This window comes from Phyllobates terribilis, unplaced genomic scaffold, assembly GCF_046119375.1.
Source record: "Phyllobates terribilis strain yellow unplaced genomic scaffold, ASM4611937v1 Scaffold_8__6_contigs__length_399053987, whole genome shotgun sequence".
NCBI classification, from domain to species: Eukaryota; Metazoa; Chordata; class Amphibia; order Anura; family Dendrobatidae; genus Phyllobates; species Phyllobates terribilis.
In genome coordinates this window covers 274,867,326-274,890,219 of record NW_027362768.1, presented here as the reverse complement: position 1 = coordinate 274,890,219, position 22,894 = coordinate 274,867,326, and the positions used below count along the sequence as shown (strand labels likewise).

The 22,894-nt window shown below is 45.8% G+C and overlaps 1 long non-coding RNA gene across 1 annotated transcript in view; it reads left to right on the top strand.

Moving 5' to 3' along the window:
* Positions 1 to 22,894, top strand: part of LOC141156512 (uncharacterized) — a 133,678-nt gene that overhangs the window by 787 nt on the left and 109,997 nt on the right. The window contains exons 2-3 of the long non-coding RNA XR_012247651.1: positions 88 to 237; positions 2,922 to 2,967. This is a non-coding gene — a long non-coding RNA (uncharacterized lncRNA). The remainder of the gene's footprint in view (positions 1 to 87; positions 238 to 2,921; positions 2,968 to 22,894) is intronic.

Below are 22,894 nucleotides of genomic sequence, written 5' to 3'. Positions count from 1 at the left end.
AGAATCTAGGAAATGTAGCTGCATTTAAGAGACATAAGTATTTTCAGTCATAACATAAATTATATTATGTTTATTCTCACCTAGCAGCATGAGATCTCACCTTGTGAGGTGGATCCTCTAAATCCAGGTCCGGGTGAGCACATGGATCACAGGCGTTGGTGCAGGAGTAGAAAGGCACGTATGGAGCAACAACTTGAAGCACTGGAGGTCGCAAGCAGACAGGACACAGGAAAGCAGGTATGGAGCAAGGACTTGAAACAAACATAACCTAGAGTCTTAATACCAAGACATAGGTGTGTGTCTTGGCGGGCCTCATATAAGTCTTGGCAGATGATCACATGGGAGCATGCCAGGCCACTTGTAAAACCCAGCGTGCAGCGCAGAAGAGACAGCGGCCATAGGAGAAGGTGATGAAGACCTGCCGAGCCGATCAAGATACATAACTGTAATATGTTGTCGTATGGAGCGTCTACACTTCCATAGAGTATAGAATCTGTGACTCTGTGTACCGCAACATTGGTAGATATGTGTGTAGCCATAGCTATCAATAGATTTCTCCTGAACACTTGTGCTCCTGATCTGTGCACTATCATAGTAAAATTTGAGTTTAAAGGGGGTTATCTGGGACTTTTGCATGTTTTTTATAGGGCAAAGAACCTACAGGCAGGTACTTGCTAACCTGCCTGTTCTGTCTGCTGCCGATCTCTGCCGGCTCAGAGTAGTCATAAACCACCCTTGCTGGCAATTCTGCTGTTTCATTAGACCTCACTCCAACAGAGCAGTTCTTCCTCTTCCGATCTGCTTTATGAATGTGGCATCGCTGCCGACATCAGGCTGATTGACAGCCAGTTCCCCACAGTTAGACAGCGGGGAGCTGAATTATAATCAACATGACATCGGCAGTGACGCTCCGTTGACAGAGTAGAGTGAAAGAGAAGCCGCTGCTCTGTCAACATGACATGACCAGAAGTTGCAGAATTGTCGTCAAGAGTGGTCTGTGACAACAGTAAATTGGCAGAGATCGGTGTCGGACAGAACAGGCAGGTAGTTCTCAACTACTTGCTTATAAGTTCATAGCCCCAGAAGAAAAAAAAATAACACAAGTCCCAGATAACCCATTTAAGTGCAAGTGAAAGATCTGCAGAGTCAAATCTTTCCAAGGACCCAAGTTATGGCTGGGATTATTTTATTATTAAATGAATTGGCATATGTACAACATATCTCACCTACCCACGGATACATGATAAGTGTATGATCACTAGGGATCTTACTTGTTAGGGCTCCAAACAATTACAAGAGTGGGAGACCCCTATTTGAATACATATGCACAACCACTCAATTCAAGTATTTAGAACTGACTGATGTCTATCGCAGTCAGTTCCATTAGAAATGAACATGCTTGCCCATTGCTACATTGAAATATAGGATACAAGTCCCAAGCCAGGGTGTCACAATTCCACCTCGCTGTGAGGGACAGCTCAGTCACTCTATAAGATAGGGGCATGCTGAGCTTTCAGTATTGTGATTGACAGTCCAGCTGGCCAATCTGTCCATCCTGCAGAGTCTTCATTTTCACCTATTGCTGAGTTCACCTTTAACAGTCGGGTCAATCAGTCTACTGGTACCTCACTGTTTTTTTGTAATTATGGTTTTCATCCCCATTTTGGTGACTTTTCTAGAATAAATTCTGAATGTGTTGGGGTGGAGGTTTCCATACAGAAATTTGGGGATTTCTGGAGGGAGGTACAAAAGAATATTGGGGCCACTCAGATTTGCCAAAAATGGAATCCTCACAGAAAACGTTTGGCGAGTCCTGTCTTTAAAGTAGGTGATAAGGTTTGGTTGTCGTCCAAAAACATCAAACTTAAAGTACTGTAGGCAAAGTTGGGTCCGAAATTTATAGGTCTCTATGATATTCTGGAAGTGGTCAATTCGGTGTTTCTTAGGTTGAAGTTTCCTCCGTCTCTTCTCATACCTAACGTCTTCCATAGATCTCTGTTAAAGGAGAGGAGTTTGTCCCTTCAATATTATCTCCTTCATCCCTGCCTCCTCCAGTTTCTGTCGATGGCCGTTCAGAGTATGAAGTACAGAGAGTCGTGGATACCTGGAGGGTCCAAAATTCTCTCCAGTACCGCATCCATTGGAAGGGGTATGGCCCGGAGTAGAGCTCCTGGGTTCCAGCCCAATCAATGAAGAATGATCGTCTGGTCAGGGCCTTCCATTCTATGCTTGACCATTGCTACATTGAAATATAAGACACAGGTCCCCAGCCGGGGTGTCACGATTCCACCACGCTGTGAGTCACAGTTCAGCTGCTCTATAGGATAGGGGCATGCTGAGCTGTCAGTATTGTGAGTGACAGCCCAGCTGCCCAAACTGGCCGGGACTGCAGGGACTTCCAGATATCACCCTTTCTGGGTGATTACCTGGCTATTTAGTTGGTTGACTATTATTAGACCTTACCAGTTGTAGCTTTTAGCTCAGTGGTGTGTTTGCTCTGTGCTCAGTATTCTGATATTCTGTTTTTATTTGCTGGACCTTGGATTTGCCTTTTTGACTACCCATTTGTATTACCCCTTTTGCCGTAATGCACTCTGACCTTGGTTTCCTGATCCTGGACTTTGCCTTTGACTATCCGTTTGTATTATCCCTTTGTCTATGGCGTACCCTCCTGGCATTTGACCTCGGATTCCTTGACTTCCCTGCCTCATGGCTTGCCCATGAGAAGTGACTCAGCATCACACGGGGGCTTCTATCGATCATAATACATTTCTTATTTATCCTGTGGACAGGTGAAAGTGTTGTTCATGGACCATCTTTAAAAAAAAATTCTTCGTTAAATAATTTTTTTTTTTTTTTTATATATACAGTTTAATTTTCTAATATCTATGTAATAACTTTTGTTTTATTTTTCTTTACAGTGAAACTAACTTGATTGTTTCATACTGGGTTCCAACCACAAACTTGGTAACTATATGATCACTGGAAGAAACAGAATGGGAAAGGTTCAGCAAAATCTTGTGTAGAAAATGATTGAGAGGTCATGATCTATTCTTAAGTAGCCAAAAATGATAGTAAAGGATCCAAGTTGCCTGGATGCTTCTGATAAGCACACATCATGAGTAGAGATGAGCGTTGTTCTACTCGAACTGTTCGCCAATCTCAAATTCGAGCTGTTTTGGGCGGTGTTCGAGCCGGTCGGCGAACACGAACAATTTGAGAAAAATTCGGCTGTTCGAGGTTATGTTCGATAACTGTTCGTGCACCAAAATCATAACTGGATTTTTTCTCAGTAATGATGAAAATTAATGTTAATACGCAGTTTGAGTGTACAGCGGGGCGGGGGGAGGGGCAGGGGATGGATCTCTGCAGGAACAATGAAGATCTCCATTTTTTTTTCTCTTTCCCGCATTTGCAGTGGGGAGGTGCAATCTGTCAGCCTATCAGCAGCGCACACACGGAGCGAAGTGCTTTTTTTCACACAAGCAAGGGCATGTGTCATTGGCAGTGTATGTCACATGTCCTTGCCCTATAAGACCAAGCCATTTTCCCCGTCGCCACCATTTTCTCACTGCTGCAGCTGCGTGTTAGACGGCACCGCTGTTGCTGTGTGCGCTATACCTTGTTAATTTCAAGCCAATTTTCGCACAAATATACAGATAGCTTGGGAGTAGGGAATAGTTGTGATTGCAGTCCTTTTAAGGACTAGGTTACAGCATTTCCTACGACTTTTATCAGGCAGGTCTGTGCTCTTAAATAGATAGATTGTGGGAGTAAAGACTAATTGTAATTGGAGTCCTTTTCAGGACTAGGTTACATCAGTTCCTATCAGTTTTTGCCAGGCAGGTCTGTGCCAGTGCTGTGCAAGTTTTTTTCACAGCCTTTGGCTGAATCTAGCAAAGCTAATCCTTTTTGGCCTATTGCAGAGTGTGTTAGTCAGTGGAGTAGCCTATCTGTGTTGCAAGATATACCACCTGTGTATAGAATACCAATTTTTTTACTGCACCTAGTGAAGTAATATCTTTTGGGCATAGCATCATTCTATTAGTCCATCTATACTGACCTCCATCAGGTTGCAAACTGAATATAATTTTTTTCTGCATCTAGCTCTGAAAAAATATTTGGGCTTCTAGCGGTGTGTGGGACTTGGTCTATTAGTCCATCTATACTGACCTCCATCAGGTTGCAAATTAAAAATAATTTTTTTCTGCATCTAGCTCTGAAAAAATATTTGGGCTTCTAGCAGTGTGTGGGACTTGGTCTATTAGTCCATCTATACTGACCTCCATCAGGTTGCAAATTAAAAATAATTTTTTTCTTCATTTAGCTCTGAAAAAATATTTGGGCTTCTAGCAGTGTGTGGGACTTGTTCTATTAGTCCTTCTATACTGACCTCCAGCAGGTTGCAAATTGAATATAATTTTTTTCTGCATCTAGCTCTGAAAAAATATTTGGGCTTCTAGCGGTGTGTGGGACTTGGTCTATTAGTCCATCTATACTGACCTCCATCAGGTTGCAAATTAAAAATAATTTTTTTCTGCATCTAGCTCTGAAAAAATATTTGGGCTTCTAGCAGTGTGTGGGACTTGGTCTATTAGTCCATCTATACTGACCTCATCAGGTTGCAAATTAAAAATAATTTTTTTCTTCATTTATCTCTGAAAAAATATTTGGGCTTCTAGCAGCGTGTGGGACTTGTTCTATTAGTCCATCTATACTGACCTCCATCAGGTTGCAAATTAAAAATATTTTTTTTCTGCATCTAGCTCTGAAAAAATATTTGGGCTTCTAGCAGTGTGTGGGACTTGGTCTATTAGTCCATCTATACTGACCTCCATCAGGTTGCAAATTAAAAATAATTTTTTTCTGCATCTAGCTCTGAAAAAATATTTGGGCTTCTAGCAGTGTGTGGGACTTGGTCTATTAGTCCATCTATACTGACCTCCATCAGGTTGCAAATTGAATAAAAAAAATTTCTGCATCTAGCTCTGAAAAAATATTTGGGCTTCTAGCGGTGTGTGGGACTTGGTCTATTAGTCCATCTATACTGACCTCCATCAGGTTGCAAATTAAAAATAATTTTTTTCTTCATTTAGCTCTGAAAAAATATTTGGGCTTCTAGCAGTGTGTGGGACTTGTTCTATTAGTCCTTCTATACTGACCTCCAGCAGGTTGCAAATTGAATATAATTTTTTTCTGCATCTAGCTCTGAAAAAATATTTGGGCTTCTAGCGGTGTGTGGGACTTGGTCTATTAGTCCATCTATACTGACCTCCATCAGGTTGCAAATTAAAAATAATTTTTTTCTGCATCTAGCTCTGAAAAAATATTTGGGCTTCTAGCAGTGTGTGGGACTTGGTCTATTAGTCCATCTATACTGACCTCCATCAGGTTGCAAATTAAAAATAATTTTTTTCTTCATTTATCTCTGAAAAAATATTTGGGCTTCTAGCAGCGTGTGGGACTTGTTCTATTAGTCCATCTATACTGACCTCCATCAGGTTGCAAATTAAAAATAATTTTTTTCTGCATCTAGCTCTGAAAAAATATTTGGGCTTCTAGCAGTGTGTGGGACTTGGTCTATTAGTCCATCTATACTGACCTCCATCAGGTTGCAAATTAAAAATAATTTTTTTCTGCATCTAGCCAAGAGATGAGGTCAGCAGAGGAGGTGGAGGAAGATGCTAGTGACGACGAGGTCAGGTTGCGCCTTCCTGGACAGAGACGTAGTACTGGAAGCACGTCAACAACTGCATCCTCAAACACAACTCTGCCTCTCACCACAAGTCGTGGTTGTTAGAACCTTGCTGTTAGGTTTTTTTTCCTTTGCTGGTCACATGACCTTGTTGGCCTATTTAATCCTGCTCCGCCCTTCTGGCTTTGCTGGACTTCATTATATATCTACTTTCTAGCTAGCCTGTGCTCTGTATCTAACTCTGTTAGTTTGCTTGGTCTACGGACCTCTATGTTCTATCTATTTTGTTTGTTTGTCTGTCTGCTACTATTTCTGTTAGGAGGTGTCCCATATTCCTCCCAGTCCTTAGTACTTGTAGGGATTCCCTCCTCACATCTATAGGTCTCCGTACAGACTAGATTAGGACTTTAGCAGGTCTGATCGCAGGATCAGGTTCCCTGTTACATCGTAGGGATTCAGCTGAGTCTTATAGTAGGGACAGATCTCCTCTCTTTCCTTAGCTTTGGTAGCAGAACATAACAGTAAGTCCAGCCTGCAAATTCTCTAAGGAAAGATTTTTTTTTTTTTTTTTTGTTCCATCATGGTGTCGGTTCAGGATTTGGCTAAACACCTGCAGGGACTCTCTCTGGAAGTGGCCGAGCTCCGTCAGCACGTGAGTAACTGTCCTGGAGCATATTTCTTGGAGCCTAAGGTATGTTTGCCGGATTTATTTTTTGGTGAACATCGAGAATTTTTTTCATTTAAAAATACTTGCTTATTGTATTTTCGTTTGAGACCCAAGTCCTCTGGGGATGAATCCCAGCGCGTAGGGTTCATAATGTCACTTTTGCGCAAAGAGCCTCAGGAGTGGGCCTTTTCTTTGCAACCTAGTGATACATGCTTCAGATCAGTGGATAGTTTTTTTTCTGCTTTAGGACTATTATATGATGATCCTGACCGTGTGGCATCAGCTGAGACTGAGTTGAGACGTTTAAAACAAGGATCAGGTAATGTCGAAAAATATTGTACTCATTTTCGTCGTTGGTCCACTCAAACAGGGTGGAACGATTCTGCTCTGAAAAGTCTATTTCTTGCTGGGCTCAGTGAAAGGGTTAAAGACCTGCTAATTGCTTATCCTACACCTGAGGATTTGCAACAGGCTATGCAATTAGCTATACGGGTGGATAGAAGACTGCGTGCTAGGGTTAATGAGAGCAAATCCTCTGCTATGTCAGTTTCTGGTTATGATAATGTGTGTACTAACAGTGGTGAACCGATGGAGATTGGATCGGTGGCACCTCGCTCTCAAGAAAAAGACCGTCGTTTTTCAGAAGGCTTGTGTTTCTATTGCGGAAAATCTGGTCATTTGATTAAAGGCTGTGAGCTTCGTATGAAGAAAGAAAAAAAAATGGTCAGTCACGCCCGTATTGCCTGTTTAAATTCCAAGGGTATATTTTTAGCTGCTTCCACGATTGCTCAAGAAAAATTAATGGAATTTCGGGTGTTTGTTGATTGCGGGTCTACACTGAATGTAATTGATGGGGGATTCGTGGAAAAACTCAATTTAAAACCTGAACCTTTATCATCCCCCATTGCTGTGGTTTCTGTGGATGGCTCCCCTTTGAAGAATATTACTCTCAAGGTCAGTGAATTTCCTCTCACTATTAATGGTGTTCACCATGAGAAATTGGATTTGGTAGTGTTGAATAACTTGCCTTCTCCAGTAATATTGGGTTTGCCCTGGTTAAAATTTCACAATCCTGTACTGGATTGGTCTACCAGTGAAATTAAATCCTGGAGCCATAAATGTTATGACAAGTGTTGTAACGGGCGTATTGCAGCTTTGGATAGGGGAGAATTGCCTGTTCCTATTCAGGATTTTTGGAGAGTTTTTTCTGAGAAGGAATCGCAGGTTTTGCCTCCCCATAGAGACTATGATTGTTCTATTGAATTTGTCCCTGGAGCGACTCTTCCTAAAAGTCGTTTATTTAACCTTACCATTCCTGAGAGGAAGGCTTTGGAGGAATACATACAGACAAGTTTGGCCGCCGGTCACATTAGGCCCTCTAAGTCTCCTGTGGCGGTTGGATTTTTTTTTGTAAAAAAAAAGGACGGCGGTTTACGTCCTTGTCTGGATTTTCGTGAGATTAACAAAACTACGGTACGCAATCCTTACCCACTGCCATTGATTCCTGATCTGTTTAACCAGTTATTGGGGGCCAAGTGGTTCTCTAAAATTGACCTTAAGGGGGCATACAATCTGTTGCGCATGAAGGAGGGTGATGAATGGAAGACTGCTTTTAACACTCCTGTGGGTCATTTTGAGAATCTGGTTATGCCTTTTGGTCTTACTAATGCTCCTGCATTTTTTCAGAATCTGATTAATGACATTCTTAGACCTTTGATCGGTAAAAATGTGGTTGTGTATTTGGATGACATTTTGATTTATTCGCCAGATCTGGAGTCTCATTGGCGGAGCGTGCGTGAGGTATTACAGTTATTAATGGACAATTCGCTTTTTGCTAAGCTGGAGAAATGTGAGTTCGCTGTACAGAGAATTAGTTTTTTGGGCTACATTATCTCCAGCAAAGGTTTTGAGATGGATCCGGTTAAGGTTCAGGCTGTGCAGGAATGGCCTAGGCCTATTGGTTTGAAATCGATACAGAGGTTTTTGGGTTTCGCCAATTACTACAGAAAATTCATAAAAAATTTTTCTAGTATTGTCAAACCTCTGACTGATCTCACCAGGAAAGGTGCTGATGCGGTTCAGTGGTCTTCTGAGGCCATTGAAGCTTTTGTGTATCTCAAGGAGAGGTTCACCTCTGCTCCCATCCTTATGCAGCCTGATGTTACTAGGCCGTTTTTGGTTGAGGTTGATGCTTCCTCTGTGGGGGTTGGCGCAGTATTGTCTCAGGATAACGGGGATGGATTACATCCCTGTGCCTTTTTTTCAAAAAAATTTTCGGAGACTGAACTGAATTACGATATTGGTAATCGGGAATTATTGGCTATTAAACTCGCATTTGAACACTGGCGCCACTTCTTGGAAGGTGCGGAATTTCCCGTTCAGGTTCTTACGGATCATAAAAATCTGATATATCTTGATGCTGCCAAGCGCCTGAATGCCCGTCAGGCTAGGTGGGCACTGTTTTTCTCGCGGTTTAATTTCTCCGTTACTTACATCCCTGGTACTAAGAATGTTAAGGCGGATGCCTTGTCTCGCAGTTTTTCTCCCATAGTCGGTGCTGAGAAAGAGGAAAACATTTTACAAGAAGGTGTTGTGATAGCTGCTTTAGACTCCGTTTTGGAAGATGAGATTCTTAAAGCTCAGGAGAATGCCCCATCTAACACTCCTCATGGGAGGTTGTTTGTGCCTGGGACCTTTAGGAGAGATTTGTTTGTTGAGTGTCACGAATCTCGGTTGGCAGGTCATCCCGGAATCTCTGAGACCAAGAGACTGGTGGGTCGCAGTTTTTGGTGGCCTGGATGGCAGAAGGAAGTCATTAAGTGGGTGCGCCAATGTACTATATGTGCTAGATCTAAGTCCTCACATACTCCTGCTGCGGGGTTGCTTTGTCCTTTGGAGGTCCCCAGTGCTCCTTGGACACATTTGGCTATGGACTTTATAACTGACCTTCCCTCCTCTGAGGGTTTTACTGTCATCTGGGTGGTCGTGGACTGTTTTAGCAAGATGTGTCACTTGGTTCCCTTCGTCAAACTGCCCTGCGCTAAAACTCTCGCTAAGGCCTTTGTCAAGGAAATTGTCAGACTTCATGGCGTTCCTACTGACATTGTTTCTGATAGGGGTCCTCAGTTCGTGGCTCGTTTTTGGCGTGCCTTTTGTGACAGGTTGGGAATTCATTTGTCGTTTTCGTCCGGATATCATCCTGAATCTAATGGCCAGACAGAAAGGAAAAACCAGGATGTTGAGCAGTTCTTGCGTTGTTTTGTGGCAGACAATCAAGAGGGGTGGTCTGAGTTTCTGCCACTTGCCGAATTTGCTCTGAACAATCATACATCTTCTTCTGCTGGTTGTTCGCCTTTTTTTTGTTGTTCTGGGAGACATCCGTCGTTTGGGTCGTTCTCCAAGTTGGGATCTGCCGTGCCTGAGGAGGAGAATTTTTCCGGTGATTTGGAAAGAGTTTGGACGGATGTGCGTGGTAATCTTCAGGAGGCCAACAGAAAATCTAAAGACTACTTTGATAGGAAACGACAGGAGGTTTTGTTCGCTGTTGGTGACATGGTTTGGTTGTCCTCTAGGAATCTGCGGTTGAGGATTCCTTCTAAGAAATTGGGTCCCAAGTTTGTAGGGCCCTTTAAGGTGCTTCAGGTTGTCAACCAATCTGCTGTTAGGTTGGAGGTTCCTACCTCCTGGAGAATTAATCCGGTCTTTCATGTCTCTCTGTTAAAAAAAGCTGTTGTGTCGGATGGTGACGCCTCTGCCTCTGTTCCTCCGGTGGTGGAGGACGGGGAATATGAAATTTCTCGCATCCTTGACTCTAGACGGTATAGAGGTAGTTTGCAGTATCTTGTGGCCTGGAAAGGTTTCGGACCCGAGGATAACTCTTGGGTGAGGTCAGATGATGTTTCCGCGTCCAGACTTATCAGAGCGTTTCACAGGAGATTTCCTGATAAGCCTGGTCCTAGGGGATCCGGAGGATCCTCTTAGAAGGGGGGGTACTGTTAGAACCTTGCTGTTAGGTTTTTTTTCCTTTGCTGGTCACATGACCTTGTTGGCCTATTTAATCCTGCTCCGCCCTTCTGGCTTTGCTGGACTTCATTGTATATCTACTTTCTAGCTAGCCTGTGCTCTGTATCTAACTCTGTTAGTTTGCTTGGTCTACGGACCTCTATGTTCTATCTATTTTGTTTGTTCGTCTGTCTGCTACTATTTCTGTTAGGAGGTGTCCCATATTCCTCCCAGTCCTTAGTACTTGTAGGGATTCCCTCCTCACATCTATAGGTCTCCGTACAGACTAGATTAGGACTTTAGCAGGTCTGATCGCAGGATCAGGTTCCCTGTTACATCGTAGGGATTCAGCTGAGTCTTATAGTAGGGACAGATCTCCTCTCTTTCCTTAGCTTTGGTAGCAGAACATAACAGTGGTGGCTCTTCAGGTCGCATGGGTGCTAAGCCTTGCATAGCCTGGGCATTTTTTCAGATCGATAAAGATGACCCAACTCGTGTTATCTGTAACATTTTTCAGCAAAAGCTAAGTAGAGGCCAAGAAATACATAGTTTGAGTACTTCATGCATGAACCGGCACATGGACATGAAGCATAAGTTGCAGTGGGAAGCTCAGTGTGCTACAATGCGGTCTAGCCGGCCGGGCCAACCACCGTCTGCCATATCTTGTGCATCCGCGGCCTCTTCATCCTCTGTGACTGGGGGGACAGCAGTCACACCTGTTTTGGGGCGCAGACCTGCCACCTCTTTACCCGCAACAGCCAGCGTGATTGGCAGGTCATCATTTTCTTTGGAGGTGGTAACACCAGCTGGTGTTGAGCGCTGTCCGACATCGATAGCACCACCTTTGGATCAAGGCAACCTAACATGTCCGCCTGCATCTTCCTCACAGACCGGCAGTTTGCCGGGGACACCCTTATCAACCCCGTCTAAGCACAATAGCCAGCCCTCGGTCCCTCAGATGTGGACAAGTAAAAGACCATTTCCTCCTAGCCATGAGAAAGCTAAGAGGTTGAATTTCACCATCTGCAAGCTCTTGGCTACAGAAATGCTGCCTTTCCGCCTGGTGGACGCAGAGGATTTTTGAGACCTTATGTCCGTCGCAGTGCCCCAGTACCAGATGCCCAGTCGGCACTACTTCTCAAAGAAAGGTGTGCCTGCGCTCCACCAGCATGTCGCACACAACATCACCACTTCTTTGAGAAACTCTGTGTGTGACAGGGTGCATTTCACCACAGACACTTGGACGAGTAGGCATGGACAGGGGCGTTACATGTCGCTGACTGGGCACTGGGTAACTATGGTGACAGCAGGACAAGGGGCTGCTGTCCAAGTCTTGCCGTCCCCACGAGTTGTGCGTCAATCCTCTTTATGTCAAAGTTCCACCACTGCTTCTGCCTCCTCAACCTCCTCTCGGTCTTCCACCTGCACCCAAAGCCTGTCTGGTCATGCCACAAGCTTTCTAACTGCGCAGAAGGGATCCTGCACACCTCCTTACTATGCTGGCAGTAGGGCTCAACGTCATCAGGCGGTTTTTACATTGAAATGTCTGGGAAATGTGAGTCACACAGCTGAGGAGTTGTGGTCAGCTCTGGAGAACCAATTTCATGAATGGTTGTCTCCACTGGACCTGAAACCAGGGAAGGCCGTGTGCGACAATGCTGCAAACCTGGGTGCGGCCCTTCGCCGGGGCAATGTCACACACGTGCCTTGTATGGCTCACGTGTTGAACCTGGTTGTCCAGCAATTTTTAGCCCACTATCCCAGACTAGATGGCCTTCTGCAGAGGGCACGGTCGCTGTGTGCTCACTTCCGCCGTTCGCATCCCGCAGCTCAGCGACTTACATCTCTACAGAAGTCGTTGGGCCTGCCACTTCACCGGCTAAAATGCGATGTGCCTACCCGGTGGAATTCAACTCTGCACATGTTGCAGCGACTGTGGCAGCACCGACAAGCCCTGGTGCAATACGTTCTGACGTATAGCCTGGGCCAACGAGATTCAGAGGTGGGGCAAATCACGCTGGAGGAGTGGTCTCAGATCAGGGACCTATGCACCCTTCTGCACAGTTTTGAAATGGCGACGAAGATGTTTAGTGCTTACGATGCCATTATCAGCATGACTATTCCGGTGATTTACATGCTGGAGCACATGTTAAACAGAATTCGGAGTCAGGTGGTGGCACAAGAGGAGGTGGAGGAAGTAGAGGAGGAGGAGTTGTATGCGGAAGGGCTAACATCTGCAAGGTCCAGACGGTCGGCAGCACCAAGGCGGCAGGCATGTGAGGGTGGGGGAGATGGTTTTACCAGGGCGCATGGTAGCAGCCAAACTAGTGAGGAAGGTGCAGGAGCCCAGGAAGAAGTGGAGGACGAACTGATGGAAGACTCATCAGATGAGGGAGACCTTGATCACATTTCTGTTGTGCGAGGTTGGGGGGAGAGGACAGAGGAAGGAAGCATGATTGTTACCTCGCCACCAACACAACAGGGACTTGGTGCTCCTGGATGCGCAACACACATGAGTGCCTTCTTGCTGCACTACCTGCAACATGACCCTCGAATTGTGAGAATTAGAAATAATCCTGACTACTGGGTTGCCACACTGTTAGATCCCCGGTACAAAAGTAAATTTGCAGAAATTATTCCTGCCATAGAAAGGGATGCACGCATGCAGGAGTATCAGCAGAGACTGTTGCAGAATCTTACATGTGCTTTTCCACAAAATACCAGTGGTGCACGTAGTGAATCTCACAGTTCCAACTTGCCAACCGTGGGACCGTCAAGTGTTCAGCACTCAAACCGTGACAGAACCACAGTATCTGCTGGTAACATCAATTTTGCGGAATCATTTCACCACTTTTTTAGCCCATCCTTTGCAAGGCCACAGGAGACAAGAAGTCTGACACATAGTCAACGCCTAGAGACGATGGTACAGGAGTATCTCCAAGTAAACATTGAAGCCACGACTGTGTCACTGGACCCTTGCTCTTTTTGGGCTTCCAATCTGGATAAATGGCCGGAGCTAGCCACTTATGCCTTGGAGATCTTGTCATGCCCCGCAGCCAGCGTTCTGTCTGAACGTGTGTTCAGCGCTGCTGGTGGTGTGCTGACAGATAAGCGCACGCGGCTCTCCACTGATAATGTAGACAGACTCACGTTCATAAAGATGAACAAATCATGGATCCGAAACGACTTTTCTACCCCTGTGTCATCCTGGGGAGAGTAAAAGCTTGATGATTGGTTAAAATCACCCTACCAACCGTTTTAAGCTTTCAAATTACTAATCATGTTTATCTGTATCTTGACTGGAAAATAATTTGGGCTTTGTAGCAGTGTGCAGCACTGATCCTATTAGGCCATCTATACTAAAGCTTCACCAGATTTAAAATTAAAAATAATTTTTAGCTGCATCTAGCCCGGAAAATAATTTTGGGGCTCCGAGATGCGCAAGGCACATAAGTGCCTTCTTGCTGCACTACCTGCAGCAAGACCCTCATATTGTCAGAATTCGAAGTAATCATGACTACTGGGTTGCCACACTCTTAGATCCCCCAAACTTTTCGATCAACCTTTTCATTTTAATAAAGACCAAAAAAATGGTCATTTTTGAAATTATAAGCATTAGCAGGTTGTTAGAAACTGAAATCAAACAGTTTTCAACTCAAAACTTTATTCTAGGTGATGTTACATTTTCACATAGGACCCCTTGTTCGAAAGGAGCTTCTGAACTCTCTCGTCCATTGAATTTGTCAGGTTTTGGATGGTTTCTGCTTCAATTGTTTTGCATGAGGACAGAATACCCTCCCAGAGCTGTTGCTTAGATGTGAACTGCCTCCCGCCATCATAGACACTCCTTTTAATGATGCTCCAAAGGTTCTGAATGGGGTAGAGGTCAGGGGAGCATGGGGGTCACACCATAAGTTTGTCCCCTTTTATGCCCATATCAGCCAGAGATGCAGATGTTTTATGTGCAGCATGAGATGGTGCATTATCATGCAGAAAAATGATCTTGCTGTGAAATACACGGTTCTTCTTCTTGAACCATGGCAGGAAGTGCTGTTTGAGAAAATCCACATACATTATGGAGTTCATCTTTAGCGCCTTCAGGGATCCTAAAGGGGCCGACAATCTCTCTCCCCATGATTCCAGCCCAAAACATTACTCCACCTCCTCCTTGTTGGCGCTGTAGCCGTGTTTGCGTGGGGTGTCCATCAACCAGCCATCCTCCACTCCATCCATCTGGACCATCGAGCGCTGCACGGCACTCATCCGTGAACAAAACAGTTTTGAAATCAGTCTTCATGTAATGTTTGGCCCACTGGAGCCGTTTCTGCTTGTGTGAAGTGGATAGAGGAGGTCGACAGGATGGCGCATGCACAGCTGCAAACCTCTGAAGGACCCTGCATCTTGTTGTTCGGGGGACGTTGGAGGCACAAGCAGCTTCAAAAACTTGTCTGCTGCTATGACAAGGCTTTTTTGCCGCTGCTCTTTCAACCTGACGTAATTGCCTGTAGGAAAGAGTCCTCAATTTGCCCTTATCAGCACGCACACGTGTGTACTGTGAATCAGCTACATACTTCTTGATTGCCAAGACACTTCATCCTGATCATCGCACAATGTTGATTGTAGTCATGCCTTGACCTAAACACTCCACAATTTGTTGCTTCTCAGCAGCCGACACATCCTTTTTCTTTCCCATTTTGGCAGAAAATGTAGGCTGCTTAATAATGTGAGAGAGCCTTCTTAAGTAGTCTTGCCTTTCATTGTACACACCTGCCAAACTAATTAGCACAGGTGTCTGCAATTGCTTACAGTGATATAAAGAGCCCTGACACACATCACCATCAATGAGTTTAACTGACAAACAAACAAATTCTTCCCTTATCACTCCTAAACACTTTTTGTATAATAATTTGGAACGCAGTGTACATGTGCTTTTCCACAAAACACCAGTGGTTCACGTAGTGAATCTTACAGTTCTAACTTGCCAACCGTGGTCTGTATGGAGTTGTTCAATAAAGGGCCCAAAATTAAGATAACATAGATGGGAGAGGTCTCTATGAATAGGAATTCCTAAGTATTTGATACCCTGTGAGGGCCAGGCAAAGGGAAAGTTGGACTGGATGGAATCCTATATGGATTTGGGGAGGGAGACATCGAGGGCCTCAGACTTCGCTGCATTGATTTTAAAATTTTACCATGTAACAAAGTGATCTATTTCAGCCATAACAGCATGGATGGATATATGTGATTGAGTGATATATACTAGGACATCATCAGCAAATAGAGAGCACTTGTACTCGGTGCCTCCCACCTCAATCCACCTAATATTGGGGTTATGGCGAATTGATGAGAGCAGGTGCTCCGTCACTAGGATGTATAAGAGAGGGGACAGAGGACATCACTGCCTTGTCCCATTGGTGATTGTGAAAGGTGATGAAAATGTTCTGACGCACCCCCTGGGCCTTGGGACACCCGGAGCCGGACCCTTTTTGGTGGATGCTGGTGGTTGTAGTCTTCGTGGCGGCGACCCAGTTCCGTGGCTCAGGGCGGTCAAACCAGTGGCGGAACTATTTATGTGGTTTTCATGTTTAAATGTCCGACTACGCCACCCGTGGATTGCGGTCAGAGTGAACCGCCGCTACAGGGCAGACCACTGAGGCTGGTGTTGTGGGTGCAGCAGAGCGTAGCATAACTCCCCACGGGAGGAGTATAGCCTCAGGGCAGTGTATGTGGAGGATGGGGGTGATGGTGCAGGGCAGCAGCAGTAACGACACGGAGTCAGTGATGCAGTTCAGGGCCTTTACTCACAGTTCTTATTATCCAGACCACGTCTGCAGGTAACGGCTGCCCACGTCGTACTGTGCTCACCAGGTGAGGGGCTCAGACAACTCCCAGATAACTTTGGAGCACTTCACAGGACCCCCTTTGTGTGTCCTTTGTCTGGCCTTTCTTACCAACACTTCTGTCCGGCTGCCTCGGGCCTCCTCTTGGTAAACTTGGCGCCAGTTTCCCTGACCCTATGTGGTGCCTTCCTAGCGGGTGTAGCGAGGGGCTGCGCCACATAAAATGTCAGAGCCTCCGGTTTCTAGCTGAGGGTCGTTTCCTGCCTCCACTAGTTCGGGGACCGGTCTCCCCCTTTGGCCTGACCCCTCCACGCAGGTGGATTCGGGCGTGCGGTGGCGACTCGCCCGTCCGCACCCCTGGGATCCCTTCATTCCTCGTTCCTGGAGCCTTCTCCGCTCCTCTTCCTTCCTTCTCCCTCTTCCAGGCCTGGGCCTCTGTTACTAGGCCCGCCTCCGGAGCAGAGCTCATGCAGAGCCCCTGCTCCCTGCCACTTCTGCTCAGACTTCTCTGCACTGAACTAAGATGGTGCCCACCTTTTATACTCCCTTCTCAATGCACCCAGGAACTGCTTCCTCCCTGCTCCTGCACTACAGGGTTCCCCTTCCTCAGTGTTCCCTCCCCCCACTCCAGCCAGGGACAGGGACTGTCGTGCCCATCTCAGGGGGATATTGATCGCCCTGCCCCACGGCAATGTGGTGTAATGCATGCAGGTGTCGGGTCCTGATCCACACTCCATCCTTACCTGAGAGTGAGATATCACACCTCTGGGTGAGGTGCAATACGTCTTTAGCAACCGAGCCCTCAGGGTGCTACAGTTCCATTTATCTTCAGCCTAGGTGACGTATTGCGATACAGGGCCGTGATTTTGGCTATAAAAGGGTCCCCTAGACCCCTACCCCAAGCTTTTTAAGAGAATCATATATGGCGTGCCAGGAGACTCTATGGAATGCTTTCTCAGCATCCAACGAGAGTATCTAATTACAAATTTTTAACTGCATCTAGCCCAGGAAATACTTTGTGCCTAGTAGCAGTGTCTGCTAGTAAGCGGATTATCCCGGCTGTTAAGCAAGCTGCACCACCTGTAGTTTAGACACTTAATTTTTTCAAAGGAAATGCTTCGGGACCATGGGATACTTAGTGAAGAGCATCAGGAGGCACCCCAAGGCATAGGGACTGGGACTGGCAGTAGGATGCCTTGCGGTGGACAGCCGAGCTCGATCCTTATAAAAGCTTTTTAACTGCAGCAGCTTTAGTGGACGCTACTGGAGCTGGAATTACCGCGGCTGCTGGCATGAGACTTGCCCTCCAATAGATCCTTGTAAATGGATTTAAAGTGTATTCATTCAAATTAGAGAGACAATTTAAATTAAAAAGCTTAGAGCTGCCTCCACCACAGGGGGGCTCGCTCGACCCACCAGCGGACAGGCACCAGTATTGGGAGAGGGGGGCTGGCCGTCAGGGTTCACCGCGGCTCTGGCACAAACCCGGCGACACGGAGGTGGCACGGGCAGGAGCGGACTGGCCGTGTCGGCTTCTCACTTTTTGGATTTTAGAAGGGCATGACATGCCTATATCTGTGTCTCCCCCTCCTTTTACTCCTCCACCTCTTTTATTTTCGCATGACTATATGTACTTGTCACTTTTCCATGTGTTAGTTATGTCTTCTGAGCAGTTTGTCAGCTTTTGGACACCTTTGAAGGTGTTTTCTATGTGTTTCTATGTGTTTTTGTTTGCCTGCCATTGGTTTTAACGGTGTTCGAAGGTGTTCGACGAACAGTTCGACGAACAGTTTGGCGAACACACGGGTGTTCGACGAACCGAACCGAACTCGAACACTACGGGGGTGGCTCAACACTAATCATGAGCAGCTTTCATTCAATATTGGGTCTGCATTTTGCAGTTAAAAAACATCAACGATTTTCATGGTCGCATTTGTCAGGATCTTTGATATTAATTGTCTATTCATATCAGCTTATGATATCTATTCATAGTTTAGAGTTGTGACAAAAGGCCCCCCATTCACATAAAAGTTATCTGAATCTGCCGATTTCAACGGTATCAGCTGACCATCTCAGTGCAAAAACAGTATATGGGACCTTTGCAGTCCAAAGAAGTGAAAGTGAGCCCCCTTATCTCTTGGGCCCTTGCACGGCTGCAGAGGTTACACCAATGATATGTCCACTCCTGGTTTATCTAATGTGTATGAGGGAGAGAAGGATCCACCCTGTGGAATTTTGATGGCCGATTTTTATGTCCAGTGGAGTCTGCAGCAGCTCTCAGATAGAAAACACAGAGGCGCTTTGCCAAGCCATATGTTCTATTGTATGGGAGGGGGACGATCGGGAGAGAGCTGATAGCCAAATGACCATTCAGCTGAAAGCTATATAATATGTGTGGCCAGTACCCCTGCTGCACATGTATGACTGTAATTAGCAGTCCTATGACATATTATTAGTCATCTCTTCATTCCTCTGATGGCTGAAGATAAGCGGTGTCTGGCAGAAGCTTATTATTCCTATCGAATAGACTTGTCCTGCTGTAAGAAATTGCATAAAGGTTATATAACTTTATATTCTAACCTTTTTGTAAGGGATATATCTATGTTGAAATCTAAAGATGGAAGAATTGATTCACTGGACTCAGGTCAGTCATTCAGGAATTTAGAAGAAGAATCTCCAAACATCTGAGTTCCATAAATACCCTCTTGTCTCTTTATGAGGGGAGAGCACAGCATGAATCCTTTGAATTTAAAATTTTCTGCCATATGGAAGATGTACAAAGGTTCGAGAAAGGGAAATTTGGATAGCCTCCTTCTACAGGAAAAGGCTAGGTGGATTTATAAATTAAACTCCTGTAGTCCCCTTGGTCTGAATGAGGGGTTTACCTTTAGTGCTTTTTTATGACTGAATTCCCTAAATCCAGCTTCATATGTCTAATATGTCTATGGACATAAGAGGCTTCATTAGCCTGCATACTTTCTAATGTAATGTAAAAATTAGAATTATAAGTCCTTGTGGATCTAGTATTTTATATCAGATTTATATACCTCCTAACTTTTAAAGAGCAGAAAGAGGGACAGATCATGGCAATATTTTTTGCCCCCGCCCCTGGCCACACCCCAATTCACGCCCATTTACCATTTTTTCTACCCTAGCAGGAGGAGATGTCAGAAGGGCGGTGGCAGATGCCAGAGACTGCAGGACGTAGATCAAAATCCAGGACTGTCCGCTGTATCTGGGAAATTTGGGCTAGAGATGAGCGGATGGATTCACAGGTCTCTGGTCCAGCATCCAGGACAGTGCTACCTAATGGCTTGAAGGGAGGCCTGTGAATCTCTAACCTTCCAGCGTTCCCGGCGCAGCTTTTTATTAGTCAGGGCGGGTGCAACGTCATCTGTGTGTCCTGCTCATCTCTAGTTGGGACCTATGGATTATTTTTTGTTCATTCATTCACAGTCAGAGCCGCCAGAACTTTCTCATCTTTATGTAGCTTCACTACATGACATCCGGATTTTATATGTGTGTCTGGAAGGCTGTGTTCACACGTTGCAGAAATACTGTATCTTTTGTTTTCTGCAGGATCCGCACCAAACTACACAATAACAGTCTTCTCCCCCTTATTTGATGCGTTTCTGTTGCAGATGTGAAGCCGCGTTGTTAATGTGTTTTTTATAGTACAGAAAAGCTTGGATTCTGCACTTAAAAAAGTAACTGCAGTTTTTTACATGCGTTTGTTTAGGCCCCACATAGAATACAAGAGAGAAAAAAAAGCACCAAAACCGCACAGTTCAGCAGCGTCTTTGGGACACCAAATATTTCCATGTTATGTGCTGATTTGAGATTATTTTTTAAAAATGCATTAAAATTACATTATTTTTTTCATTATCAAATGTTTTTCATTATTATTTTTTAGTAATTTTATAGGATGAAAAAATCTTTTATTCTCACCCTAGAATAAAAATACATAGAAATACTCTTCTGTGTACACTTTATCAGTATAATCTGTCTGTGGAGTTAGAGCCTGCAGTACAGATCAAGTACACTAAATTCTTCCCATTACATCATCAGGGATTGCCCTTAAGCAGTTTAGGCCCCTGCCTGGAAAGTTAAGATTGTGGGTTCGAGACTGGGAGGCTCACAGAAAAGAAAAATAAAACATTTTTGTAATTGCTTATTATTTTTAATACTTTTGTAGGAACAAAAAACAAATTTCTTCACCTCAGTATACAGGGACTATAGAAATACATCATGTATTTTTATGGATGTAGAACGAGCTAAAAAGCTTGTAAAAGAACTTCAACATGACGTTTCAAGGATGGAGCGAGACTGCCATCTACTGGCCAGAGACAGTCAAGCGGAACCAAAATATACAAAGGAAGTTGCAGGGAGGGCGGATTCAGAGGCTGGACCCGATCAGGTGACTTCCAGGAAGGAGTTCAGAGAGATAAGAGGCCAGCGCGCCACACCTGAGGGGTCTTTGGCGCCAAGCAGCAGAGAGGAGCAGACGTGCTCCCTGCGTCCTGAGAAACCCCGCGTGACAGGCCAAATCCAGAGGCCTAAGAGGTGCTCCAGCTGGGCACCGGTAAAAGAGCTCCGGATCCCTCACAGTTGTGACTCGAGTGCTGTGCCTGCTGAGGATACTAGGAACCTGATCGCGGTGCTGAGTGAGTTCGCGGAACCCGACGTCGGCCGCCGACAGACGAGGCCTGGACCCCCCTATCCAAGGCTCGAGAGACTGCCTCCAACGGCCAAGCAGAGAGGAGCTGCATACGTGAGCAGGGCCGTCACTTCCACTGCTCACCCACGGTACCGGGGACAATTGGGTTTAAGTACTCAGGTTGGGAGGGGGACGGTTGGGGCTAAAGTAGCACAACGTGATTTAATTGAATTCATCCGGAAAGAGACTCACGGCCTAGCGGGAATAACCGGTGACCCCCACTAGGGCCAAATTCACGGTTAAAGAACTTGTGTGGTGCTTCTCATGCTTGAGGGCATCACCTTACTTTAAGAGACTGCGCCTTATTTTAAGAGACTGCGCCTAACTTTGAGAAATTTCGTATATTTCTGATATTTCAAACCACTGTTCATTACCCTTGTTGCTAATCCCTTGTTTCAGTATACCTGTTGTATAAAACTGTTTACAAACATCTCTGACTGTTCTCGCCTTGTGTCTCTGTGCATTGCATTACGGTACCTGCATTACATTTGGCGTAGTCGGCAGGATGCAACATTCAGACGCAGAGATGGCGGATCAGTCTGTGGCTGGGTCCGGCCGGAGCCATATACCCCTGGGGGCTATGCTCAGCCATCTTCCCAAGTTTACAGGGGATGGCATGTCACTTTGGGACTGGGCAGAAAGACTGAGAAGTATGCTACGTATGTATCCCCTTGACCCTCTAGCCCAGGCGGAGCTGGCCCTCCTAACCCTTGAGGGAGAGGCCCGACAGACTGTGATGTACCGCCCACCTGGGGACCGTGACACCGTGGATAAAGTGATAAAAATTCTAGAGGACATGCACGGTGACACTACAGATTTGGGACACTTGCGCTTACGGTTGTTTCAGCGGGTCCAAGGGGAAAATGAGACAGTAAATCAGTATGTTAATGCATTACAGGAAGTGACGGCCCATATCACTAAGAAAACTCGAGATGGGAACCGAGGACTGGGACCATTGGATGAGGTGTTGCGTGACCAACTGATTGCTGGCTTGAAAGACCCTTCCCTGAGGCAGATCCTGAAGGAGCGGCTGCGATTGAGCCCTGATATGGGCTTCCTGGAGGTAGGGGCTGAAGCTAGAGTCCTGGAGAGAGAAGTTCCTGTTCTCAAAGCCACAGTTAGAAGTCATGAGGCAATTGCTCCTGGATTCACCAACCAAGAGCCTGATTGGGTACGGGAAATACGTCAGGAAATTCGAGACATTCGGGGTGAGCTGAATTCTATTAGGAAGACTCCCACTGCCCCCTTGCCGACGGACCGTACTGCTCAACGCGGACAGAGACCAGAACGAGAAAGACGTTCCTATCCGGCCCCAGCACGACATGTACCCGACCTATCGGCAGAACGAGGACAGGAGTGCTGGACCTGCGGAGGTAGGGGGCATATCTCCAAAGACTGTCCCAACCGAGAAAGGAGGTGGAGGGGACAGCCGTTAAACTAAAATGCCCCACGGTTGTGGAGCATACCGTGGGGTCTCGAGCTTCAGAGAGTAGAAGAGGGAGCTCTGAAGACATTGTCTCCGAGAGGCCCATTATCTGGGCTGAATTCAATGGGCAGCGGATCCGCTGTTTGATGGACACCGGGTCTCAAGTGACCACTATGCCTGAGACGTACTTCCAAAGTCACTTTCCTGAAGTCGCTCGTTCCTGCCGGGAACCCACTGTCAAACTGGTGGCGGCTAATCAACTACCTATCCCAGTAGCGGGAGTAGTATGGATGTCCGTGCGGGCATGTGGAAAGGACCTCGGTCGAAAAGGGATTGTACTGACCACCGGGCTCGGAGGCAATGGGCCCATTGTAACCCTGGGCATGAATGTGCTGAAAGAAGTCGGACAGTTCCTGGCTGAGGGCTGTAGCAAAAACAACTGGACCCACGCCACTCGAGACCCAGCTAACAAGAGAGTGTTCCAGCACCTCGTGCGGGTCAGTCAGATTCAAAAGTTGCCCACTACCTCCCAGTACCTTGGTAAGGT